Source organism: Schistocerca serialis, chromosome 4, assembly GCF_023864345.2.
Source record: "Schistocerca serialis cubense isolate TAMUIC-IGC-003099 chromosome 4, iqSchSeri2.2, whole genome shotgun sequence".
Taxonomy (NCBI): domain Eukaryota; kingdom Metazoa; phylum Arthropoda; class Insecta; order Orthoptera; family Acrididae; genus Schistocerca; species Schistocerca serialis.
Window position 1 is genome coordinate 342276279 of NC_064641.1, and position 12991 is coordinate 342289269.

Below are 12991 nucleotides of genomic sequence, written 5' to 3' on the forward strand. Positions count from 1 at the left end.
GTCGTTTTGTTGCCACTTCCCCCAATGATTTTAGAAATTCTGATGGAATGTTATCTATCCCTTCTGCCTTATTTGACCGTAGGTCCTCCAAAGCTCTTTTAAATTCCGATTCTAATACTGGATCCCCTATCTCTTCTAAATCGACTCCTGTTTCTTCTTCTATCACATCAGACAAATCTTCACCCTCATAGAGGCTTTCAATCTATTCTTTCCACCTATCTGCTCTCTCCTCTGCATTTAACAGTGGAATTCCCGTTGCACTCTTAATGTTACCACCGTTGCTTTTAATGTCACCAAATGTTGTTTCGTCTTTCCTGTATGCTGAGTCTGTCCTTCCGACAGTCATATCTTTTTCGATGTCTTGACATTTTTCCTGCAGCCATTTCGTCTTAGCTTCCCAGCACTTCCTATTTATTTCATTCCTCAGCGACTTGTATTTCTGTATTCCTGATTTTTCCGGAACATGTTTGTACCTCCTCCTTTCATCAATCAACTGAAGTATTTCTTCTGTTACCCATGGTTTCTTCGCAGCTACCTTCTTTGTACCTATGTTTTCCTTCCCAACTTCTGTGATGGCCCTTTTTAGAGATGTCCGTTCCTCTTCAACTGTACTGCCTACTGCGCTATTCCTTATTGCTGCATCCATAGCGTTAGGGAACTTCAAACGTATCTCGTCATTCCTTAGTACATCCGTATCCCACTTCTTTGCGTATTGATTCTTCCTGACTAATGTCTTGAACTTCAGCCTACTCTTCATCACTACTATATTGTGATCTGAGTCTATATCTGCTTCTGGGTACGCCTTACATTCCAGTATCTGATTTCGGAATCTCTGTCTGACCATGATGTAATCTAATTGAAATCTTCCCGTATCTCCCGGCCTTTTCCAAGTATGCCTCCTCCTCTTGTGATTCTTGAACAGGGTATTCGCTATTACTAGCTGAAACTTGTTGCAGAACTCAATTAGTCTTTCTCCTCTTTCATTCCTTGTCCCTAGCCCATGTTCTCCTGAAACCTTTTCTTCTACTCCTTCCCCTACAACTGCATTCCAGTCGCCCATGACTATTAGATTTTCGCCCCCTTTACATACTGCATTACCCTTTCAATATCCTCATACACTTTCTCTATCTGTTCATCTTCAGCTTGCGACGTCGGCATGTATACCTGAACTATCGTTGTCGGTGTTGGTCTGCTGTCGATTCTGATTAGAACAACCCGATCACTGAACTGTTCACAGTAACACACCCTCTGCCCTACTTTCCCATTCATAACGAATCCTACACCTGTTACACCATTTTCTGCTGCTGTTGATATTACCCGATACTCATCTGACCAGAAATCCTTGTCTTCCATCCACTTCACTTCACTGACCCCTACTATATTTAGATTGAGCCTTTGCATTTCCCTTTTCAGATTTTCTAGTTTCCCTACCATGTTCAAGCTTCTGACATTCCACGCCCCGACTCGTAGAACGTTATCCTTTCGTTGATTATTCAATCTTTTTCTCACGGTAACCTCCCCCTTGGCAGTCCCCTCCCGGAGATTCGAATGGGGGACTATTCCGGAATCTTTAGCCAATGGAGAGATCATCATGACACTTCTTCAATTACAAGCCACATGTCCTGTGGATACACGTTATGTGTCTTTAATGCAATGGTTTCCATTGCCTTCTGCATCCTCATGTCGTTGATCATTGCTGATTCTTCCGCCTTTAGGGGCAATTTCCCACCCCTAGGACAAGAGAGTGCCCTGAACCTCTATCCGCTCCTCCGCCCTCTTTGACAAGGCCGTTGGCAGAATGAGGCTGACTTCTTATGCCGGAAGTCTTCGGCCGCCAATGCTGATTATATATAAAATTTAGGCAGTGGCGGGGATCGAACCCGGGACCGAAGACGTTTTGATTATGAATCAAAGACGTTACACCTAGACCAATGGTCTTTCCGCAATTTGTTATAAAAATGAAGGAAAGGAAGTAAACAATATTGTGTCTAAATATCATTGATGTACTGTTTGCAGTGATTGAGAAAATGTTCCTCAAAGATGAAAATTTTAAAGTTACTGGAAACGGCTTCCAAAGTTTTTTAATACATGCCTTCCCCATATGATGGATTATCAGCATCCTATTCTTTTTCCAGTGTTAGTTTCCTTTTCACTAGTCTTTTCTTCCCTTTTGCTGCATGTTGTAGGCTTTTGTCTCTTCTTCCTGGACATCTTGACGTTTCTTCATCAATTAGGCGCATTGTGGAAATGGTGTTGTGTCCTGGTTGGAGACCTAAACGTTTCAACACATCGCATTTAATAATGTTTCCTTCATTATAGCTGGCCGGTGTGGCCGTGCGGTTCTAGGCGCTACAGTCTGGAACCGCGCGACCACTACGGTCGCAGGTTCGATTCCTGCCTCGGGCATGGATGTGTGTGATGTCCTTAGGTTAGTTATGTTTCAGTAGTTCTAAGTTCTAGGGGACTGATGACCTCAGAAGTTAAGTCCCATAGTGCTCAGAGGCATTTGAACCAACCTTCATTATATGTTGCCACTGTATCATACACTCCAAAATGCAATGTTTTTATGTGTACAAACAGTCTTTTGGGAATCTTAATCCAAATTAAATTATTTACACTTTCATTTGGATTTTGTGTTTTCCCATTTAAACACTTTTCCAATAAACTTGGAAGTGATAAATCTCTGAATATGGGCTTAATTACATCAATTACAGCATTTGGCAAACTGTTTTTATTGGCATATTCCTTTCCTGATTGGCACTTTCCACATGAGTCATCACCTGCGTGGGACAGTGCATGTTGTAGGTGTTCATTTGTTGATGCAGTATGAAAACATAATGCCCATACTGCTCTCCTCATATTCTCAATGCTTCTTGTATTTTGCCTCACTGCACACCCATAATATCTCTGCAATTTATCAATTGCTTCATCTGTCAATCTTCCTCTTCCTCCAAGGGTCTTACCATCATTAAGATTCTGGGATCATAATGTCTGCTTTAGTTTGCGAAAGTGAGCGCCCAATCACTTCTCCAAATGTCCAATGCACTCTTGTTTTTAATGTGAATTTCATTGCCATATTTTTGAGTTCCTATACAACTTTATATCCCTTAGAATCACCACCTCCTAGATAATTAGTGTATCGTACATTATACCACTCCTGTGATCTGGAAAAAAATTGCTTTCACTCCCTCTACTTCCATCCCTCCACTCGTGCCGTGAAAATTTGCTTCACAACTTTCACTACGTTCGTCGTTGGTATTGGCCTTGCATCTACAATGTTTTGAGAGATTAGCAACATCAATTACTTTGCAACTGTCTCCACTGGTGGCTGTCACAACTCCATTTAGAGATTTATGACATCTACGTTGCCATGATCCATCTAAACAACAGTTAAAACTCTACAATTCCCATTATCTGTCACAGCTTCTTCAACTGCTTTCTTCATTGTTACTTGAGCAATATTTTCAGCCGAGGATCCCACCAACTCATTATAACATCCAAATTTGGTTGGTGGTTCTGACAAGTTCGTAATTTCACATGACATTGTCCCTGCAGCACTGCCCTTGCCAATGCAACGGAAGCCATACACTAGCCTAACATTTATATCATACACCTTCTTTCCCCTATTACCACTACGACGAATACTGCTAGAATTAGAAAACGAAACCTCTGCAGCACATGTGTTACACTTCAATAACGTTTTACATGCCAAACCAATGTGTGAAGTTATTTTCAATTCCAGTCCTCTTTTTTTGCAAATTGGCGTAATACGTAATGTTTCAAAATATTAGAGAGCAAGGAAATGTTAATTATTTCATTCACATCATTAATGTCACTTTCATAGTTTTCAAATTTATCTTCGTAGTCACAAAGTTTCTTTCTGGAATAGGTTCTATCACATTCATTTGGAGTAGTCAGTGAAGCAGTCTGAGCAGCATCTCCCTTCGAAACAACAAAAGATTTCTCCTTCCGCTCATTGTGCCTTTTCTAAAACACTCGATTGCTGAAACGGGCATATTGATTTCCGTAAACCAAATACGTAAAATAGGTACGAGCAAAATTCGTCAAATACGCAAAATTGAACAGTTAAACAACAGAAAGCAAACTACACAAGTCAACACACACGGTACAGCGTTTATGTTTGCCGATATCAACAGTCACTTCTCACAAAGATAAAGGCAAACAACGTTGGAAAACAAAACACTGTCTAATTCCGCAGAGATACCCTGCTTGCAGCCAGCGAGCGGCGCCGTCAGAGGTGACACACCAAGTCGCTACAACCGTTTACGCCGCGCGTCGACTTTATAGCGATAAAAAACACACTTAGAATTCACTTAGAAGGGTGAAACTTGATTTTTTTTTATTCAGAAAATTCCAAATAGTTTTATAATGAAAAAATCCAGAACCGTTAATTTGAACATTTTCATTGTTCCGGGTCCCCTTAAGTGATCAAGATTTTTTTCTTAAATTACTATTTCAGCAGTCAACTAAAGCAAACGAATTTATTTATAAAACAAAACGGGAAGAAGCACATACTATGAGCCACGAGTTTGGGGCTTTATCATTCATTCACCCATTAATTTCAATTATACTTCTAATATAAGGGACCTCATAGAAGAGTTTCTATTTACCCGTGATAGTATGGTTACATAACCTTTGATGCTAATAAACTCATTTACAATATAAAACACAGGTTGTTGTTTATATGACGTTTATGTACAAGTAAGTTAGAGTTGTAACGGCTGTACTTACAGCTCCACGGATATTACGTATAATGCATTTCGCAATAAAACATCGTTCTTATAGAGAAGCCTGAAGGCATAATGCATCGCAGTTCCACAAGTGAGCGATCTTTATGCTACAAACATACTGCAAAATTACGATCGCTAGCCACATTCCAGTTTAAATATGACTTTTAGTGTCAAGAGTCTCCGAAGAGCTGTTAAGCTTGTTTTCGATGTAGCCCTTTTCATTTAAGCAGAGAGGCTGCATCTTTAAGGGAATTGGGATCTGTCAGGAAAGAAAAGAATTCGGACGGAATTGGCTGCGGCCTGGAGCAAGCGACCAACCCCAGAGTTTGGTGAACTGGAAAAGGGAAACCACAGAAAACCATATTGACGGTTTCTGGCGGATGCATTCCGACCTCTCCTCCCTCCAGAATCCAAGGAATGTTAACTCAGCACCTCAAGGCGCAGACCTACTCCAGTCGATGGGGGATGTGAAAAAATTTGTTGTTGTACACTGTTTTCAGATAAAGTAAAGAGCATCACAACAAAAGATGGACTTCTGATATTGCATGCTATTTCTTTGATTGTGCATGTTTCATCACGTGATCCTGCATGAAAGCCTGCTTTATTAAGATTCAGTTATGCAGGGATTCGTAGTTCGAGTTATCATAATATTACAAGAGCGTAAATAGATTTGAGACGACGGGAAGGGGGGAGGGATGCAGGGCCCAGGACGAATTCAAACAGCCCGCTGAAGATATACTTTAGAAACCACGAACTATAGAATGTTTCTGCTCTCCACAAACCTCTCTCTGTCATTTCGTATTGGAGCCGGTTTTCATAATTGATTACCGTCCGGATGACACGATTATCTTAAAACAAATGGAACCATTGCCGTTTGGTTGGTATTTTTGTCGATCAACGAGACTTTTCGGCGATACAGGGAAATCTAACTGTATTTTTATCCACTGATTTAATATAACGTTATTTGCAAAGATTTACCTCTCCGTAGCCTTGTGAAATACTGAAATATTTCAACGCCTAAGTTCTAGCGGTCTCCAAACAATGGCTCCTATGCCAACATTAGACGGCATCTCAAGGACAATTAGCCTTACCATAACGCTGGTGGGCGATTCATAAATCAGTTCTTCTTCTTTCGTGGTACAAACTTGTCCGTAATTAAAAACTATAAGGACATCACACAGCACAAAAATATATCAAATGGCAGCACTTACATTATAGAGCAAGTACGAATTGAACTGATTCACAAAACAAAAATTGAACTCAAGTAAGGCCTACACTATACGGCAGTTGATACCGGTTGAAGTAGGGATAGGTGAAAGCCGATAGTGCTTTGGATATGTCAATAGATTAAATCTATTAAATTTTGTAGATAACCTTGTTGGCTGCCGATTGTGCGTATCCCGTTTCTGTCGTATGATAGAACATCAAAAATAAGGGACGATCAAAAACTTTCCGTTCGAAGGACGTACACTCCAGAATCGGTATCACAATCAAGCAAAATTGCCGTGGGCATTGAGGTAATTATCCCACCAGTACACCAGATTGAAGATACTTGTTTGATAAAATAGCGGGTCCTGCAGCGTAAGAAGTACGTAACTACCTGCGGCACTTTCTCGTCCAAGAGGAATCATCGAACGCTGAAGGCGTGTTTTAACGAAACGAGGGCGTGGCAGTGGAACGGGGAGAGATCCGGACTATAGGGCGGGTGTTCGAGTGGCTCGAACCTGAGTTGGCGTAGGTTCCGCATTATGACATTTGCTATATGGGGACGTGCAGCGGCACCCATTTTCGCAGCGTTCCACTACGATGCTTTTTGGCAGATACGGCATCATACACACATTCTTCTTTTTTTTTCTTTATTCAGTTTCGATTCCCCCAAAGGGGGCAGGCTGGCAGCAGCTCAGTACGCCGCTATTTAGCCTACAGTATTTTTAAAACATAAGAAGATAATAAACAATAAAAGCAGACGATAAGAACGGTGACTTAAATTGTAAACTGGCGGAAAATTGTGGAAGTTAAAACATAAAACAAAGGGTTGGCGATGCTAATAAAATACACAGGAAGCAGACAGGTAAAATAGCAGGCAGACAATTAAAAAAACAAGGTGACAGTCTGGTTTCTGTTCGCAACAGATATAATAATCACACCCAGTGACAGTTTGATTTCCGTTCGCAATACTTCGGAAAAGACGCACAACACTTAACACTCACTTGAAACACTGCACTAAAAAGTTGGCATGAAGATGACACACCACAGCCAAGGGCAGAAGGGGGAGGGGGGGGGGAACCTAGACAGATGAGGGGAAAAAGGAGGGAGGAGAAGGAAAAAGAATTGGGGGAGTGGGAACCGACAGAGGGAGAGGACTCATAAGGGGGAGGGGGGCAAGACAGATGTGAGAGGGAGTGGGGAAAGGTAGAGGAGTGAAATTCAAGAGGACTTGGGGGAGAGAAGGGAGGTAGAGGAAGGGTAAGTTGTGAAAAAACAGGATGGAAGGGGGTGATGGAGCTCGGAAAAAATAAGACAGAGGAAGAAAGGGGGAGGTGAGGATCAGAGTTTATAGGAGGGGTAATGGAGGGAGAGAGGGCATCATCCTGGAGGGGGAGTCGACAGAAGCCACCGTGGGAAAGGAGATGAACGGTGTAGAGGTGGAAGGTAGGGGGGACACAGTGGTGAAGGCGTGGCAGAGGGAAGGGGTTGGAGAGGAGAGGAGCAACCAGAGGATGAGGGGGATCAAGGCAGCGGGAGATACATTCTTCATTCTCGAAAGGATATCTACCCTTTTACGTCCTTCGTCAGCAAAGAGAAGAATAACAGCACTTTGGTCGCGTTTTTACGCATTTGATAATAATGTCATCATTTACCGCACACACATCGAAAGGACACGATTGCCAGGCTAATGTCTTACTGACACTTCGGTGCTTATGCACAAGCATCGCTGTCGCGTTATGTTGCATAAACCCTGCAGCTATACCCTCAGATGGAAACCCTTTGGTCACCCGTTTGTATCTCCCAATTTCATTACACAGTGACCCTTAATTTCATACAGGTGAGAGGGATCTCTGGACCCCCGCCTCCATCCCGTCCTTCTTTGGCTATGTCCTTGATTTATGGGTGGAAGCAGGTAATTCTAATAGGTCGAAGACTGGAGGACTGGTAGTTTGTGGGCTTTGCTTGGTGACGGGAAGGACAGGAAGTATCTGAAGGCGTTACAGTGGCTGGCTTAAACCATACTCTTCCTCGTGAAATGAAGGAGGGTTTATTGGACAACGTAAGTGCAGAGACTAGATGAAACCTTACTTGTAACACTGTATAAGGATGGAGACGATTATTAAGGCATGCGAATAGAACCTTTTTACTTTTAATTAAATTAATCTCTGTGCCTGTCATTGCTTTAGGTTCTACGTGCCGTCTTTCAATTTTCATTGTCACTGTAATATTTCTGTGATGATAGGATAAGTTTACTTATACTTACCTGTATTTCTGCAACGCTTTACCGACAGTTAGACGAGAGATTCACGACAGTCACAAGGGCCAAAGATTTCCGATTATAATAAATTCTCATGCCTCACAGAGTTTATCTTTTATACAGATGCTGAAGAGCCAAATAAATAGAGTTACCGGTGTTGGTCCCTTATAGTCCTTAATCTATCGCAAATGCTGGACCTCTAAACTTCCTCAAAAGGATTTCGTGAATAGATAGTATTCTTCGCCCTAAAAATTTCATCATAAGTTCACAGCGCGTTTTAGTGACTAGTACCGATCGAATTCGAAAGGTAAGATATCTAGCAGCTCGCTTCTGAATTCCTTCGATGTCTTCCTTTCAACCGTTCCTCTGGAAAATCTAAGTAATATGGCAGTGCTCAAGACTTCCCGGTGTGCGTCCGTATTTAAACAGCATCTTCATTTAGCCAGAACTGTCCCAATAGATCATAGCCTAATGTAAGCCTTCCTTACAACTTTCATATATACCCGTTGCATTTCTTACCCTTTCGAAGTGTCATGTCTTAATGTTTAACTGTGCTAAAACCCCTCTAATACGACTTGTTGTAACATTATGAAAAGCTTAAGCATCGTTGCCCCGTACTGAATGATAAGAATCATGCTACGCAGACCGAGAAAATGAGTGCTGGATATTGCTTCTGTCCCGTTCTTGGTTCACTTCATCGGTTAAGGCAGTGGACGCAGAAAAGGAACTTTAATCTTGTTGGCGTCCGCTTTCCGGAACATTTGTTAACCAGAGGAAAAAGTCCCTATCGGAGCACGTAAATGGTTAATATACTACTGTATTAAGAGGCTGTGAATGAAAAGTGGGTTACTAGCTGCCTTGTCCTACCTTCCTGAGGAAAACTTTTACCAGAAATTTTGGCATGCAACCATATTCGAGCACTCCCTAACATGTAACTTACATTTTCCACTATCTCTCCAAATTGTAACCGGCTCAAATTCATTAGTCCATCGCTGTAGGTCGTTGATACCCATCTACTCCCACTTGCCCATCCTCACTCACTCATTCAGCCCAACTCATTGTCATTTTGTTCTTGTGTCTTTCTGTCATTATCTCCAGTCTCACAGCCACAATCTCCTTCGTTCTGTCCTATTAATATTGTCTTATTTCACTGTCACAGTCTCCAACTTGCTCTCTTTTTGCTGCTACTACCTCATTCATTACTTCCCACTGCTGCTGCACCTTCTCACTGTCATTATCTATCTCTTACTAGTTGTCATTGTCAGAGACACGGTATCCCACTTCTACTTTTACTTTCTCTTCTTTCCTCTGCCACTTTCACTGTCTTCTTCGCTCCTAGCACTGTTCTGTCACTGTCAACGATGTTCAACTCTGCCTGAGCCCCTCTCTCACACAATGCCGTTGCCTCCTCCGCTCTTTCTATATCATAACCACTGTTTATTATCTTCCAGGACTGATTATTTTTCCGTGTCTTTCCCACTGACACTGTCTCCTTTCCTCCCAGCATAAATAAGGGCGAATTTGTTCGCATGCCAAAATTTATGGAAAAAATTTAAAGGTACTCAGGAAGGCAGAATGAGGCAGCTGGTACCCCACTTTTCAGTCAAAGATTTGTACATAAATGGGAACTCATTCGCATTTTTCGTGCTCCCGTAGGGACCATTTTCCGCTGGTTCCATTCTTTTCCCTGCTGTAGCAGAGCTTATAACTCATGATAAAAGAAATGTAGTGGTCGGTAAAATTTTGATTTTTACTTATGTGAAACTGAAAAAGAAAGACAAAACTGATATTACACCACAATTCGGACTTAACGTGCACAAAAAAATTGCATTTGCTTTATTACTAAAATTTGGGTTCCCACAATCATTGTAATGATAACGGTAGCACTTCCCGGCATATTTCTCCATGCTACGTCACTTTATAAACACATCTAATTTCAAGCTATCTTAAAATAATTTCTGTAGAATAATAAATAATGAGAGAGACGGGAGATGTATACACACCTCAGAGCCACTATCAGTTAAATTAAGTAATTTAAATTACTATCAAATCCACCTTCATTAATAGTATTTCACTATCACATCCTTTATAAACAAAAATCTACTGTAACCACGTTATCGTCTCATACGGATTTTACGTGCATATTTTACATGTACAAATAGGATAACTTTGAATCTCTGTATATAGGAAACGGATAAGGATATCGTGAACATTTTCAAGGCTATTAGAGATCGGGATCTTAGGATTGTATCGTGATAATCCCAGCCATTTGCTGTGCGTAGCCTTCTTTGAATCCGCGTCTCAGTTTTAGTACTTCAAAACCAAATTTCTGGAGTGTTTATAGATAACGGGTAAATATTTTTGTGTGGTGTCACCGCCAGACACCACACTTGCTAGGTGGTAGTCTTTAAATGGGCCGCGGTCCGCTAGTATACGTCGGACCCGCGTATCGCCACTGTCAGTGATTGCAGGCCGAGCGCCGCTACACGGCAGGTCTAAAGAGACTTCCTAGCACTCGCCCCAGTTGTACAGCCGACTTTGCTAGCGATGCTACACTGACAAATACGCTCTCATTTGCCGAGACGATAGTTAGCATAGCCTTCAGCTACGTCCTTTGCTACGACCTAGCAAGGCGCCATTACCAGTTTATATTGAGATTGTTATTAACGTATCAACAAGAGCGATGTACACCAATTATGGATTAAAGTTAAGTATTCCAGGAACTTCGTACTTTATTTGCAATTCTCAAGACATTGTCCTGATCCAGACCTCACGCCAGTCTGCGTGAGCTTAAACGCGTGCCTTTCGGCTACCTCCGAGTGGCTTGGCTGTCTTGCCAAGTCACTACATTTTGAAAACCGGAAGATGTAAATTCTAGAAAGGTGCCTAGAAACTATAGAGTTAAAATGTGAACAAGTTTCTGCAGCTATTTATTATTTAGATTTCGCCTCACACCGAATTTTATATGCGTATTTTGCTTGTTCATTTGTTGTTTGAACCTCTGTATCACTGAATCGTATGGATATGTAAAGAAAAGTTACAATATCGGGAGATTAGGTGCGTATCTATAAATTTGATTTGCTGTTCAAAGCCGTCCTGGTATCCGCGGCTCGGTTTCTGTAGACAAAAACCACATTTTTCGGTTTTTCTCAGAAAATCCTCGTGAACTAAATTGTGCCTCCATTAACACCTTTAGGCGCCCCGTAGACCACAAGTAATGCATTAAGAACCGACCTATTTACACCATTCACCTATGCTGTAAGATGTTTGTAATATTCTTACTTTGACGCTGTACTACAGGCTATTTACAGTAGTCACAGAAGGAAGAAACTATTGTTGGGTATAAAAATGGTCATTAGCCCATTTCTCTACTCTTCTATCACCTCTATAGCCCAAGATATGAGCCAAGGAGAAGTCCCATTTTCAAGTTAGACGTTTAGTAACATACTAGGTACCGCATGCTGTCACACGCGTACCATTCTCTGATCTTTGGATGGGGCTAGAAGGGCAAACTCCAATCTTACCTCTTTATTCCTGATATTTATTCTTATATCTAGAGGAAGGAACTATAGATTACGGGCATGCCTTCAGCAAGTGAATCATTTTAAACCATAATATACAGGGTGATTCAGCTGCCGCTGCTGTTAGGTTTATGCAACTTGCAACGCATTCAAAAATCAAGTACGAGAATTTCGTATTCTCTCCTTCGCTAAATAAAAAATGTATTGCCACAGAAAAAACTAAATGTACTTTTTTGTAGGAAATTTAATGTACTTAAATTTTGTACTGGGCATGGTTTTCGAGTTCTTCATGAAGAACGCGTTCAAAGATTTAGTACATTTTTCGTAAATAATTCGAAAACTACAGTCTCTACCGAAAACGTATCCCAGCACAAACTACAATCTTCACCTACACGGATACTCCGCAAATCACATTCCAGTGTCTGGCAGAAAGTTCGTCGGAACACCTTCACAATTTTCTTTTATTCCAATCGCGTATATCGCACGGAAAGAACGAACATCTATATCTTTCCGTACGAGCTCTGGCTTCCCTTATCTTAGTGTAGTGATCGTTTCTCCCTATCTAGGTCGGCGTCACCAAAATATTTTCCTATTCGGAGGAGAAAGTTGCTTATTGGAATTTGTTGGTAAGATTCCTCCGCAACGAAAAACGACTTTGTTTTAATTATGTCCAGCCCAAATCCTGTATCATTTAAGTGACACTCTCTCCCCTACTTCGCGAGAATACAAAACGTGCTTCCCCTCTTTGAACTTTTTCGATGCACTCCGTCAGTCCTATCTGGTAAGGATCCCGCACCGCGCAGCAGACGGACAGGCGTAGTGTAGGCAGTCTCCCTAGTAGACCTGTTAGATTTCCTACGTGTCCTGCCAGTAGAACACAGTCTTTGGTTAGCCTTCCCCACAACATTTTCTTTATCTTCTTCCAATTTAAGTTGTTCGTAATTGTAATTTCCGGGTATTTGGTTGAATTTACGGCCTTTAGATTTGACTGATATATCGTGTAACCGAAGTTCAACGGATTCATTTTAGCAATAACACTTCTCGTTATTCAGGGTCAGTTGCAAACTTTCACACCATACAGATATCTTTTCTAAATCGTTTTGCTATTTGTTTTGATCTTCTGATGACTTTACTAGTCGATGAACAACAGCCTCATCTGCAAACAACCTAAGACGGCTGCTCAGATTGTCTCCCAAATCGTTTATATAGATAAGAAACAGCAAAGAGCATACAACATTACATTGGGGAAGGGG